Here is an 11,676-nt window from a genome sequence, read left to right on the forward strand (position 1 = left end):
AAAGGAGCCGCTGGTGGTATGGGCTGGGGAACCGCGCCTGCGCGAGCAGTCTCTCTGAATGGGTTTGCAGCAGCCTGAAGATTTCTAATCTCAGGTTGCTGTTCCTCTGTTTCTGAGCCACATTATTTGTTCAAATTTAAACTTTAGCCAAGACTTAGGTTCCACTGGGGCAGGGAAGTGTCCCAATTTGTGGGCTGGACAACTTTTCCCTGGAAACAAGCCACAGCGCCTGTCTTTACAGGCTGTGAACTTGAACTTGTCTTGTCAGATTTATACAATTTTCCTGATTTTCCCTGTGTCCCATCCCTGCCTGTAATCGCTGCCACTGGCCCGGATTCATATGGCCCCCAGAAAGTGCCTGCAAGTGCACCCTCCTTTGCCAGCATACCAGCCAGTAATTGTGGGGAGGCAGAGGTGGGCGAGGGGGCTGCAGCACCACTGATGGCTGCTACCTTTCCCTGATTGGCCCTGAGGAAAGATTTTATCGACTCCAGGATGGACTCGACTGTATCGTCTCTCCCAGGCCTTTTACAATCCCTGCACCAGTGGCCCTCCTCCCCGCACTTGTAACAAGTGGCCTTGTTCTGGGAGGGATGGCCCCCCTCCTGGCACCACTCTTTCTTATATTGAGACCCAGGTTTAACCTTGTGGACTTTACCCTTTTGCTGGGGGATCTCACTCTTCCTCCCATTCCTATATGCTACCGTGAGCTGCCAGATTACAGTCTCTTCGGTTACTAGGGGGTCTCGGTGGTCAAACCAAGTATCATCCTTTACTTTTATCTGGGGGAGGCAATTGGACACCAGGCAAAGAAGCCATTGGGCCCGCTGCCGCTCGTTCAGTTGTGCCCTATTTTGTCCCCCCATACACGCGCTGTTGTAGACTGGCCACAGCCTGTCTGCAAATGCCTGTGGGGTCTCCCCTTCTTGCTGCAGGGTTTTCCTTATGCGATCGAACAGATTGCCGTTGTTCGCACCCATGGCTTCCAGTGTTTCCTCCTTCAGGTCCTCACAACCCTTCTTCCCTCTCTTCGCCTCATCTGAAACGGTCTGATAGAGCTTGCTATCCTCAGAGAAAAGCAATATTTTGGCTTTCTCTTCACCATCACAGCCGTTAACACCGGCTGCCTGTTCTACTTGTTGGAAGTGCATTGAGGGGTTTCCCTCTTCAGAGAGCATGGGAATATGTTTCACCAGGCCTCTGAGCTGTTGGGTATCATAGGGTACCAGATATGTATGCTGAACAGCCCCATGGTTATTATCGCTCACGGGCGGACCGTACCTCCGTTGTTGGAGGGGGTACACTGTCCTGGTCCCCGCCTGCCTAGCGGGACCTGCTGGCGTTCTCCTACCACCCCATTGTCCACCCCTTCTTGGTGCCAGAGCTCCTCTAAACCCGGAGCTGTGGGCTGCTGTCTTGGGATCTCTAATTCCCTAGCCAGCCTTTCCCTGAGTGTTGCCTGTGGGGCGGTTTGATTTGGGCTGCTGGTAAAATCCGGCTGACCCGCCTTCGGGCCGATCAGGCAAATCTTCCCCCTTGCTCCTTTTAAATCCATGTTAAGGCTTTCTAACTCTGCCCTACAGGGGCCATGATCTGCTTCATTAAACCTTTGGTCGCAGGCCAGCTTATAAGCTGCTGTAACTTCTGAGATGAGGCGGACATTCTCTTCCCGCAGTCTCATCTCGCTATCTCTGGCCTCAGTGGCATCCTGCACAAGGCGCTCTCTCTCTGCCTGGCATTTTTCCAACTCTGACTCCCGATTCTTGGCTTCTGTCACCTGCTTCTGCTTCCTCATCTCACCCTTCTTAACACAGCCACCTATGCTATAATAGGTCAGCTTACACGCTGCCGCGAACATCTGCAGGGCTACCCACAGACTGAAAACAAGAAAAGCAATAGCTGAAGCTTTCTCTATGTCCAGACCACTCATCATATCAAGAACTGCCTCCAGTACTGCCGCGGTCGCCAATTTGTAGGGGGGCATCTTTTTCGGGGTTAACGGTAATATACCTTCCTTTACCTGGTTTACGGTAATTCACTGGGTCAGGCAGCCTTTGGCTACTACACTCTGACCAATCCCAAACAGCGGTTTCGAATCGCTAAACCCACCCTTCGAGTTCTGACTGGAGGGCTTATAATTAATGATATATTAAAACGGACAACTGGTCTGGATGTGAGAAAATCACCTTTTATGAAACCAAATAAAACTACACCACATGATTTTAGTAATCACTGTACAGTTGCTTAAATGGGGGAAGACAGATGGCAAAATGAGGGATAAATGGCTACAATGTTAATTAAACTATCTTAGCAATTTCCCTTTAATTACCACCCCCCCCTTTAACTCCTTACTAGATTGCCTTGCTGTGGAGTCAGAAACCTGCTCACCTGTGGTCCAAGGAAAAAGAGAGAGATAGCTTCTCAGGAGCTATCTTTATACCACACGAACACAGTAATTACAGTAAACTACTTAACAGGGGAGGACAGACGGCATAAAATGAGGGATAATGGCTACAATGCAAGTCTTACAATCTTAGCAATTTTCCCTAAATGAACACCCTCGAACTCCTTACTAGGTTGCCTTGCTGAGGAGTCAGAAACCTGCTCACCTGTGGTCCAAGGAAATAAGAGAGAGATAGCTTCTCAGGAGCTATCTTTATATCCTGCCAGCTCCTGCTGTTTGGCGCTGAAAGGGCCTGTGTGCAAATTGGTGCCCAAAAGTTTGAATACACAAGAGAAAGGCTATGATTGGCTGATTCAGTGTGGCTGGAATGTGTCTATGTTCTGGGGCTGAAATGTTCCCGCCCACATCCAGAGTTTAATGTGTGATTCAAAAACTCATTCATTCCTTATCAAAGTCCTTTCCGTAGTTTCGATGTGTCCCATTTTGTGTAAGTTGTGTTAAATGGGGTTGGATTTCTGTGTAAACAGAAGCCCTTTGTTCTGCGGTTCCCTGAAACTGCAGCATGAGTGCTATGTCAACAAGACAGCAGTTTCAATAAATAAACATCGATGGTCAGCAGGGAAGAGAAATCCCCTTTGATTGACAGAATCTGACTGCCAGTGTTTGATCCTCCCACTTACACAGACACTTCGAGCTGCTTCTTTTGTCCTTTTGGCCATGCTTTTCTGACGGCCATTTTCAAACCCCTTTGCAATTTACACAGTTCGAAACTCAGAGGTACCATTTTAATCTTAAAGTCCTGATGTTGTCCAAGAGTTCTGTGTATGCTTTTAAAACTTTGTCCATCCCAGAGACAATTCAAATCACACAATTCTTCGTCCACGATATGGACCAATATTTTCCGATCTTCAGGGATTTAGGGGAGCTTTGCGAACCCCAACAAGAGTGTAAAAATATTTCTGCGAAACTATAACGGCTTTGAGTATTTTGGTAAGGTGTTCTGGGAGAGGGGGAGTTTTGCAGCCAAAATGTGCTACGTACTTCTGCAAATCCGTAAAATTTTCCTTCACAGTGAGGTGAACAGTGGAGGGTTCAGGAATGGGGACGATTCACTCCTGGGCCACTTGAACTTCTGACTCGGGTTTAAAACAGAAACTGCTGTCACTAACCGAACACCAGCTATGCTGTCCATGCTGGTAGTGGGACACGCCTGTGGTGACAGAATATGTCCCACCTCCTATACATGCTACCTGCGGGGGAACATGGCCTTGTGCCACTGCCTCCATGGTACAATTTATAGGTTTCACGCCAGCAGCTCTGAACCCACGCTGTGGTTTTGAATAGGCATTCAACTGCTGGGAAGACAGGATTATATGTGCTCCCCGGCTCTGGCACCCTGAGAGGTCAGTACCTGTCATAGTGTGCTCCCACTTTATGAGGTAAGGTGGGACCGCTGTGAAACAAATGTGCACACCCCCTTGAATGACTCCAATGTTCTCAACCCTGTATACCGGCACGGGTCAGGCTGTCCTACCCATGACCAGCATATAAAAACATAGAAACATAGAAGATAGGTGCAGGAGTAGGCCATTTGGCCCCTCGAGCCTGCTCCGCCATTCGATGAGATCATGGCTGATCATCCAAACTCAGTACCCCGTACCTCCCTTCTCCCCATATCCCTTGATACCTTTAGCTCTAAGAAATATATCTAACTCCTTCTTGAATATATTTAAAGACTTGGCCTCAACCGCCTTCTGTGGTATAGAATTCCACAGGTTCACCGCTCTTTGGGTGAAGAAATTCTTCCTCATCTCTGTCCTAAATGGCTTACCCTTTTATCCTTAGACTATGATCCCTGGTTCTGGAATCTCCGACCATCAGGAACATTCTACCTGCATCTAGTTTGTCCAGACCTGTCAGAATGTTATAAGTTTCGATGAGATCCCCTCTCATTCTTCTAAACTCCAGCGAGTATAACCCCAATCGACCCAAACTCTCCTCATACGTCATTCCTGCCATCCCAAGGATCAGCCTTGTGAATCTTCGCTGAACTCCTTCCATGGCAAGAACATTCTTCCTCAGATAAGGCGACTAAAACTGCACACAGCACTCAAGGTGTGGTCTCACCAAGGCCCTGTACAACTGCAGCAGGACATCCTTGCTCCTGTACTCAAACCCTTTTGCTATGAAGGCCAACATACCATTTGCCTTCTTCACCGCCTGCTGCACCTGCATGCTTAACTTCAGTGACTGGTGCACAAGGACACACAGGTCTCGTTGCACTTCCCCTTCTCCCAATCTATTGCCATTCAGATAATAGTCTGCCTTTCTGTTTTTGACACCAAAGTGGATAACCTCACATTTATCCACGTTATATTGCATCAGCCACGCTTCTGCCCAATCACCCAACCTGTCCAAATCATCATGAAGTTTCTCGGTATCCTCCTCGCAGCACACATGCCCACCCAGCTTTGTGTCGTCTGCAAACTTGGAGATATTACATCTAGTTCCCTTAGATAGATCATTAATGTATATTGTGAATAGCTGGGGTCCAAGGACTGATCCCTTCGGTACCCCACTAGTCACTGCCTGCCACTTGGAAAAGACCCGTTAAATCTTACTCTGCTCTCTGTCCGCCAACCAGTTCTCTATCCAAGTCAATACCTTGCACCCAATCCCATGTGCCTTAAATTTACACGCTAATCTCTTATGCGGGACATTATCGAAAGCCTTTTGAAAGTCCAAATACACCACATTTACTGGTTCTCCCTTATCTATTTTCCCAGTTACATCCTCAAAAAATTCCAGTAGATTAGTCAAGCACGATTTACCTTTTGTAAATCCATGTTGACTTTGTCCGATCCTGTCACTGTTTTCCAAGTGCTCAGCTATTTCATCCTTTATAATGGACTCTAGCATTTTCCCCACTACCAATGTCAGGCTTACTGGTCTGTAATTCCTCGCTTTCTCTCTACCACCCTTTTTGAATAGTGGGGTAACATTTGCTACCCTCTAATCCATGGGTACATTTCCAGATTCCAGCGAATTTTGGAAGATGATCAGCAATGCATCTAGTATTTCTAGGGCCACCTCCTTAAGTACCCTAGGATGTAGATTATCAGGCCCTGGGGATTTATTGGCCTTCAATCCCGTCAATTTCCCTAACACCATTTCCCTACAAATACTGATTTCTTTCAGTTCCTCCCTCTCATCAGACCCTATGTTCTCCAACATCTCTGGGAGGTTATTTGTGTCCTCCTTTGTGAAGACAGAACCAAAATATGCATTTAATTGGTCTGCCATTTCTTTGTTCCCCATTATAACTTCCCCTGCTTCTGACTGCAAGGGACCTACACTTGATTTCACTAATCTTTTTCTCTTCACATATCTATAAAAGCTCTTACAGTCAGTTTTTATGTTCCCTGTAAGCTTACTTTCATATTCTATTTTCCCCTTCTTAATTAATCCCTTTGTCCTCCTTTGTTGAATCCTAAACTGCTCCCAATCCTTAGGGTTACCGCTTTTTCTGGCCAATTTATATGCCCTCTCCTTGGATCTTATGCTATCCCTAATTTCCCTTGTTAGCCACGGTTGAGTCACCCTTTTTGTTTTATTCTTATCCCAAACTGGGATGAACAACTTCTGTCGTTCATCCATGCAGTCTTTGAATGTTTGCCACTGCCTATCGACCGTCAACCCTTTGAGTGACATTCCCCATTCAATCCTACCCAATTTCCTTTATTTAAATTCAGGACTCTAGTCTCCGAGTCAACTACTTCACTCTCCATCCTAATGAAGAATTCTCTCATATTATGATCGCTCTGACCCAAGGGGCCTCATACAACAAGTTTGCGAATTAACTCTCTCTCATTACATAATACCCAGTCTAAGATGGCCTGATCTCTGGTTGGTTCCTCGACATATTGTTCCAGAATGCCATCCCGTAAACATTCTAGGTATTCCTCCTCCACAGTATTTTTACTAATTTGGTTAGCCCAATCTATATGTAAATTAAAGTCACCCATGATGACTGCTGTGCCTTTACTGCATGCTTCTCTAATTTCCCATTTAATTCCATCCCCAACCTCTGTATTACTGTTTGGAGGTCTATATACCACTCCCACTAATGTTTTCTGCCCCTTGATATTTCTCAGTTCTACCCATACAGATTCCGCATCATCAGAGCTAATATCCTTCCTTTCAATTGTGTTAATCCCCTCCTTAACCAGCAATGCTACCACACCTCCCTTTCTTTTTTGCCTATCCTTCCTAAATATTGAATACCCCTGGATGTTGAGTTCCCAGCCTTGGCCACCCTGGAGACATGTTTCTGTAATCACAATCAAATCATATTCGTTTACTTCTATTTGCGCAGCTAATTCATCCACCTTGTTCCGAATGCTCCTTGCATTAAGACACAAACCCTTCAGGCTTGTTTTTTTTAATGCTCTCAGATTTATATGAATTATTATTACTGTGACCATGTTTGATTTAAACCGTTGAGTTCTTTGCCTTCTAATTTTGTTTTTCTCCTTCCTGTCTTTTGCTTTTTTCCTTGTTTCCCTTTCCTCTGTCTCCCTGCTCAGGTTCCCAACCCCCTGCCACTTTAGTTTAAACCCTCCCCAACAGCACTAGCCAACACTCCCCCCAGGACATCGGTCTCGGCCCTGCCCAGGTCCAAACCGTCCCGTTTGTACTGGTCCCACCTCTCCCAGAACCGGTTCCAATGTCCAAGGAATTTGAATCCCTCCCCCTTGCACCATTCCTCTAGCCACGTATTCATTTGTAATATCCTCCTATTTCTACTCTGACTAGCACGTGGCACTGGAAGCAATCCTGAGATTACTACCTTTGAGGTCCTATTTTTTAATTTACCTAACTCCCTATATTCTGCTTTTAGGACCTCATCCTGTTTTTTTACCAATATCATTGGTGCCTATGTGCACCACGACAACTGACTGTTCACCCTCCCCCTCCAAAATGTTCTGCAGCCACTCCAAGATGTCCTTGACCCTTGCACCAGGGAGGCAACACACCATCCTGGAGTCTCGATTGCGGCCGCAAAAACGCCTATCTATTCCCCTTACAATTGAGTCCCCTATCACTATAGCTCTTCCACTCTTTTTCCTCCCAGCCTGTGCAGCAGAGCCACCCATGGTGCCAGGAAGTTGGCTGCTGCTGCCTTCCCCTGATGAGTCATCTCCCCCAACAGTATTCAAAGTGGTATATCTGTTTGAGAGGGGGATGGCCACAGGGGATTCCTGCACGACCTGCCTGCGCCTCTTACTCTGCCTGCTGGTCACCCATTCCCTTCCTGCCTGTACACCCTTTACCTGCGGTGTGACCAACTCGCTAAATGTGATATTCATGACGTCCTCAGCATCGTGAATGCTCCAAAATGAATCCATCCGCAGCTCCAGTGCCGCAATGCGCTCTGTCAGTAGCTGCAGCTGGACACACTTCCTGCACACATGGTCGTCAGGGACACAGGAAGCATCCCTGATTTCCCACATAGAGCAGGAGGAGCACACTACGGGGCCGGGATGTCCTGCCATGACTTACCCTTTAATTAATTAATTAAAATTAAATGAATCCCACCAATTTCACTTCAATTAAATGATATACTCAAAGGCCCTTGCTTAATAGTAGTCCCCGCTACACAACAGAGACCTTAGAAACCACAAAATTTAAGTCTAGAAAAATTTAGAAAGAAAATACTCACCAACCAATCACTTACCTGCTTCTTGGTGACGTCACACTTCGATTACTTTTTGCTTCCCTCTCCCGGAACCTGGATTGGTGAGCCGCCTGTGGCGCTCTTTATGTGCTGCCTCTGATGCTCCCTCGAAGGTCCGCTGCCTCTCCACTCTCTCGGGGCTCTGGGCCTCGCTGCTTGCCGCCTCTGGTGCTCTTTATGTGCCGCCTCTGGTGCTCCCTCGCAGGTCCGCTGCCTCTCCGCTCTCTCGGGGCTCTGGGTCTCGCTGCTCGCCGCCTCTGGTGCTCTATATGTGCCGCCTCAGGTGCTCCCTCGCAGGTCCGCTGCCTCTCCGCTCTCTCGGGGCTCTGGGTCTCACTGCTCGCCACCTCTGGTGCTCTTTACGTGCCGCCTCTGGTGCTTCCTCGCAGGTCCGCTGCCTCTCCGCTCTCTCGGGGCTCTGGGCCTCGCTGCTCGCCTTCTCTGGTGCTCTTTATGTGCCGCCTCTGGTGCTCCCTCGCAGGTCCGCTGCCTCTCCGCTCTCTCGGGGCTCTGGGTCTCGCTGCTCACCACCTCTGGTGCTCTTTACGTGCCGCCTCTGGTGCTCCCTTGCAGGTCCGCCACCTCTCCGCTATCTCGGGGCTCTGGGCCTCACTGCTCGCCACCTCTGGTGCTCTTTATGTGCCACCTCTGGTGCTCCCTCACAGGTCCACCGCCTCTCCGCTCTCTTGGGGCTCTAGGCCTCACTGCTCGCCGCCTCTGCTGCTCTTTATGTGCCGCCTCTGGTGCTCCCTTGCAGGTCCGCCGCCTCTCTGCTCTCTTGGGGCTCTAGGCCTCACTGCTCGCCGCCTCTGGTGCTCTTTATGTGCCGCCTCTGGTGCTCCCTCGCAGGTCCGCCACCTCTCTGCTCTCTTGGGGCTCTGGGCCTCACTGCTCACCGCCTCTGGTGCTCTTTATGTGCCGCCTCTGGTGCTCCCTCGCAGGTCCACCGCCTCTCCTAACTACTACTCCCATGATCGTGTGGTTGGACCGCCCACAATCCACGGGGACTGGGTAGTCTTCGGAAGCTAGCAGGTGTTGGCACGGGCTTAATGCATTCTCAAGTGGGTGGAGGGCTGCGACGTGTTTGTTGCGGATCCAGGAGGGGACTAAACCCTGCTTTAAATCCTCCAGATTACTGTGGCCCTCTCCCAGAAACCATGCCCCGTATAGCACGCACACCTCATTCTGCACAGCCTGGTCAGAAGCATTTCTGTCCTCCCTTATGAGAGCTTTTACTGTCTTTGCGTGCTTTTCCAACTCTGCTATGATCTCCTTTAAATGGGCCGTTATGGCCTGGTCCTCATGCAACTCTGAGCCCACTACCTTGTTCTCATCCATTAATATCTTCCTTAACTGTGTTTTTAAACTATTTATCTGGGTCTGTAGCTCTATGTCATCCAAACTGTTGATGACAGAGGGCTCAGTATTAAACGCAGTAAAAACATCATTCCATACTCCCCTTCTTTGCCTCCCTGCATTACCCAAAAACTCTCGGTGTGTGGTGTACAGTTCGGTTTTGTCCACATGGGTGAAATCGAACCCAAAAAACTTCTTGAACATGTCCTTTAATAGGGCCTGGTACAGCAGCTCTGTTTCTTTGGGACACCACTCTGGTAAATGTACCTCGGTGAGATTTCAAATCACGGAGGCTACCGCGTAGTGTAACCCCTGGTACAGCATCTGGTCAGCAGGCACTAGTACCAACCCATTCCCTGGTCCCTTGGTGGTGGTGGGGCACCCTTCCCTGTGTATCCTCACCACCTGCGCCATGGGCAGGGGCTTTTGGGGGCGGGTAACAAGCTCAGTGGCGTTGACTGGGATTGGGGAGAATGGGACTGCGCACAGCCCTTCCCCGGTGTTGTGCCACTGCCGGTGGAAAACAATGGATATGCCTGAGGGGCAGACCTCCTCTGACCCCCACATTGGTTCCCACCACTTGTCCCAACACACACTTAATCCCCCATGAGTCCCTGTAATTGTCCGGTGGATATTGTTCCCCAACTGTTCCCACTCGACTGCAGGGTTCCTCATATCTTTACTCAGCTTTCTGAGCCACCACCACCTATCCAGAGGAATGTGTCCCTTGCACGTTAAACATATACGCTTCCCTACGGTGACGCTAACCCTTGTGGTAACAACCCGCACCCTGGGACACAGGAGGGAGGCCTCCCCGTACATGAACCCGGTCTGACTGGAGTACTGAGACGAATTGGACCCCAGCCACCCTGGCTACCTTCCCTCGTGGACGTAGACGGCGGTCTCCTCGGCATCCCATTCGCCGCTTCTGTCGGTTGCTATCGGCGCTCTATCTCTGGAGCACCCATAGATGTGGGAGTCTTGCACATCCCCCCTCCTTTCCAGGCTCAGTCCCATCAGGGCAAGTAGGATTATGATCCCCTTCATCCCGACAGTCTTTCTGTAACAGATACAAAACATACAGCCAGGTCCCCAAGAGATTCTCTGGCTTGGTTGAAACATAATCGAGCCTTGCGGCCTCGACTCAAATACATACACTCTTAGCAGATTCCTTACTTAATTAACACTACCCATCACCTTACTTAACTTAAGCTAAAACACCCAAACTTAAGCTAAATACCTAACTTAAAATATAAACATACATTACCTAAACTATATACACCCGCCGCCCGTCTCCGGGCAGCCAGGCTAATTTCTGGTTGGACTGCGGCTCACCGCTACCTCCAGCGTGGCCGCACCATCCTGCACTGTTGGTCCTTCGCAGCCCGTGGCTGCTGGCTGAGGACCTCTGTCCTTGGACCTCCCCCTGACTCGAGGGGCGGCCCTTGGTGACTGGAGAGCTGGTGACCATGGCTTTCTCAGCTGGGGCGTCTGTGGGAACCTTCTAGGGGCCTTGGCGGGTGAGGCTTTCTTGGCCGATGGGCATTTAACTCGAACCGCTGCTCCCTCAGACTTGACCTCTCCCGAACCTGGGCTAGGGGCAGGCAACTCATCGCAGCCTGTTGCTGCAAGCTGAGAGTCTCCGTCCCCAGGCCCCATGGCTGGATCCGGGGTGGGGTTTTTGACCTCAGGTCACTCCCCCCACGTCTGGATCTCAGAAGAGTGGGGGAGTGTCCCAATCGATGAGCGGGATGGCCCCTCCCTTTAAGCAAGCCACAGCGCCTGCCTGTGCAGTCTGTGAATTCGCTCCTGCTGCAGGCTGAGGATCTTTATCCTCAGACCTTACCCCAGCTGGCTGTTTTCCCCTTTCAAGTTTAACCAGCTTGCACTGATTAATATAACCAGCAGCCTGTTTTAGAGTCTGTCCTAAAGGTTCGTCCGCTGCCCCGAACGGACCTTCTAGGGACTCCCCATTCTCTTTCCTTACCGGGACGGCCTCACGGACGGGATCTCGGGCCTGGACCTGCTTTAGGTCCGGGGCCAAAGCTACCCCCTGTGTGCCTCCCTTGTCCCGGACTGCGGCTACCGGGCCTGCTCTACAGGGATCCCAGAAATCTCCTTCCCTGGCCCCCTGCTCGGCTACCTCATTGGTCCTTTGGTTATCCTCCCATGTGGTAGG

Source organism: Somniosus microcephalus, chromosome 11, assembly GCF_052327205.1.
Source record: "Somniosus microcephalus isolate GS21.2 chromosome 11, FLI_Smic_1.0, whole genome shotgun sequence".
Lineage (NCBI taxonomy): Eukaryota > Metazoa > Chordata > Chondrichthyes > Squaliformes > Somniosidae > Somniosus > Somniosus microcephalus.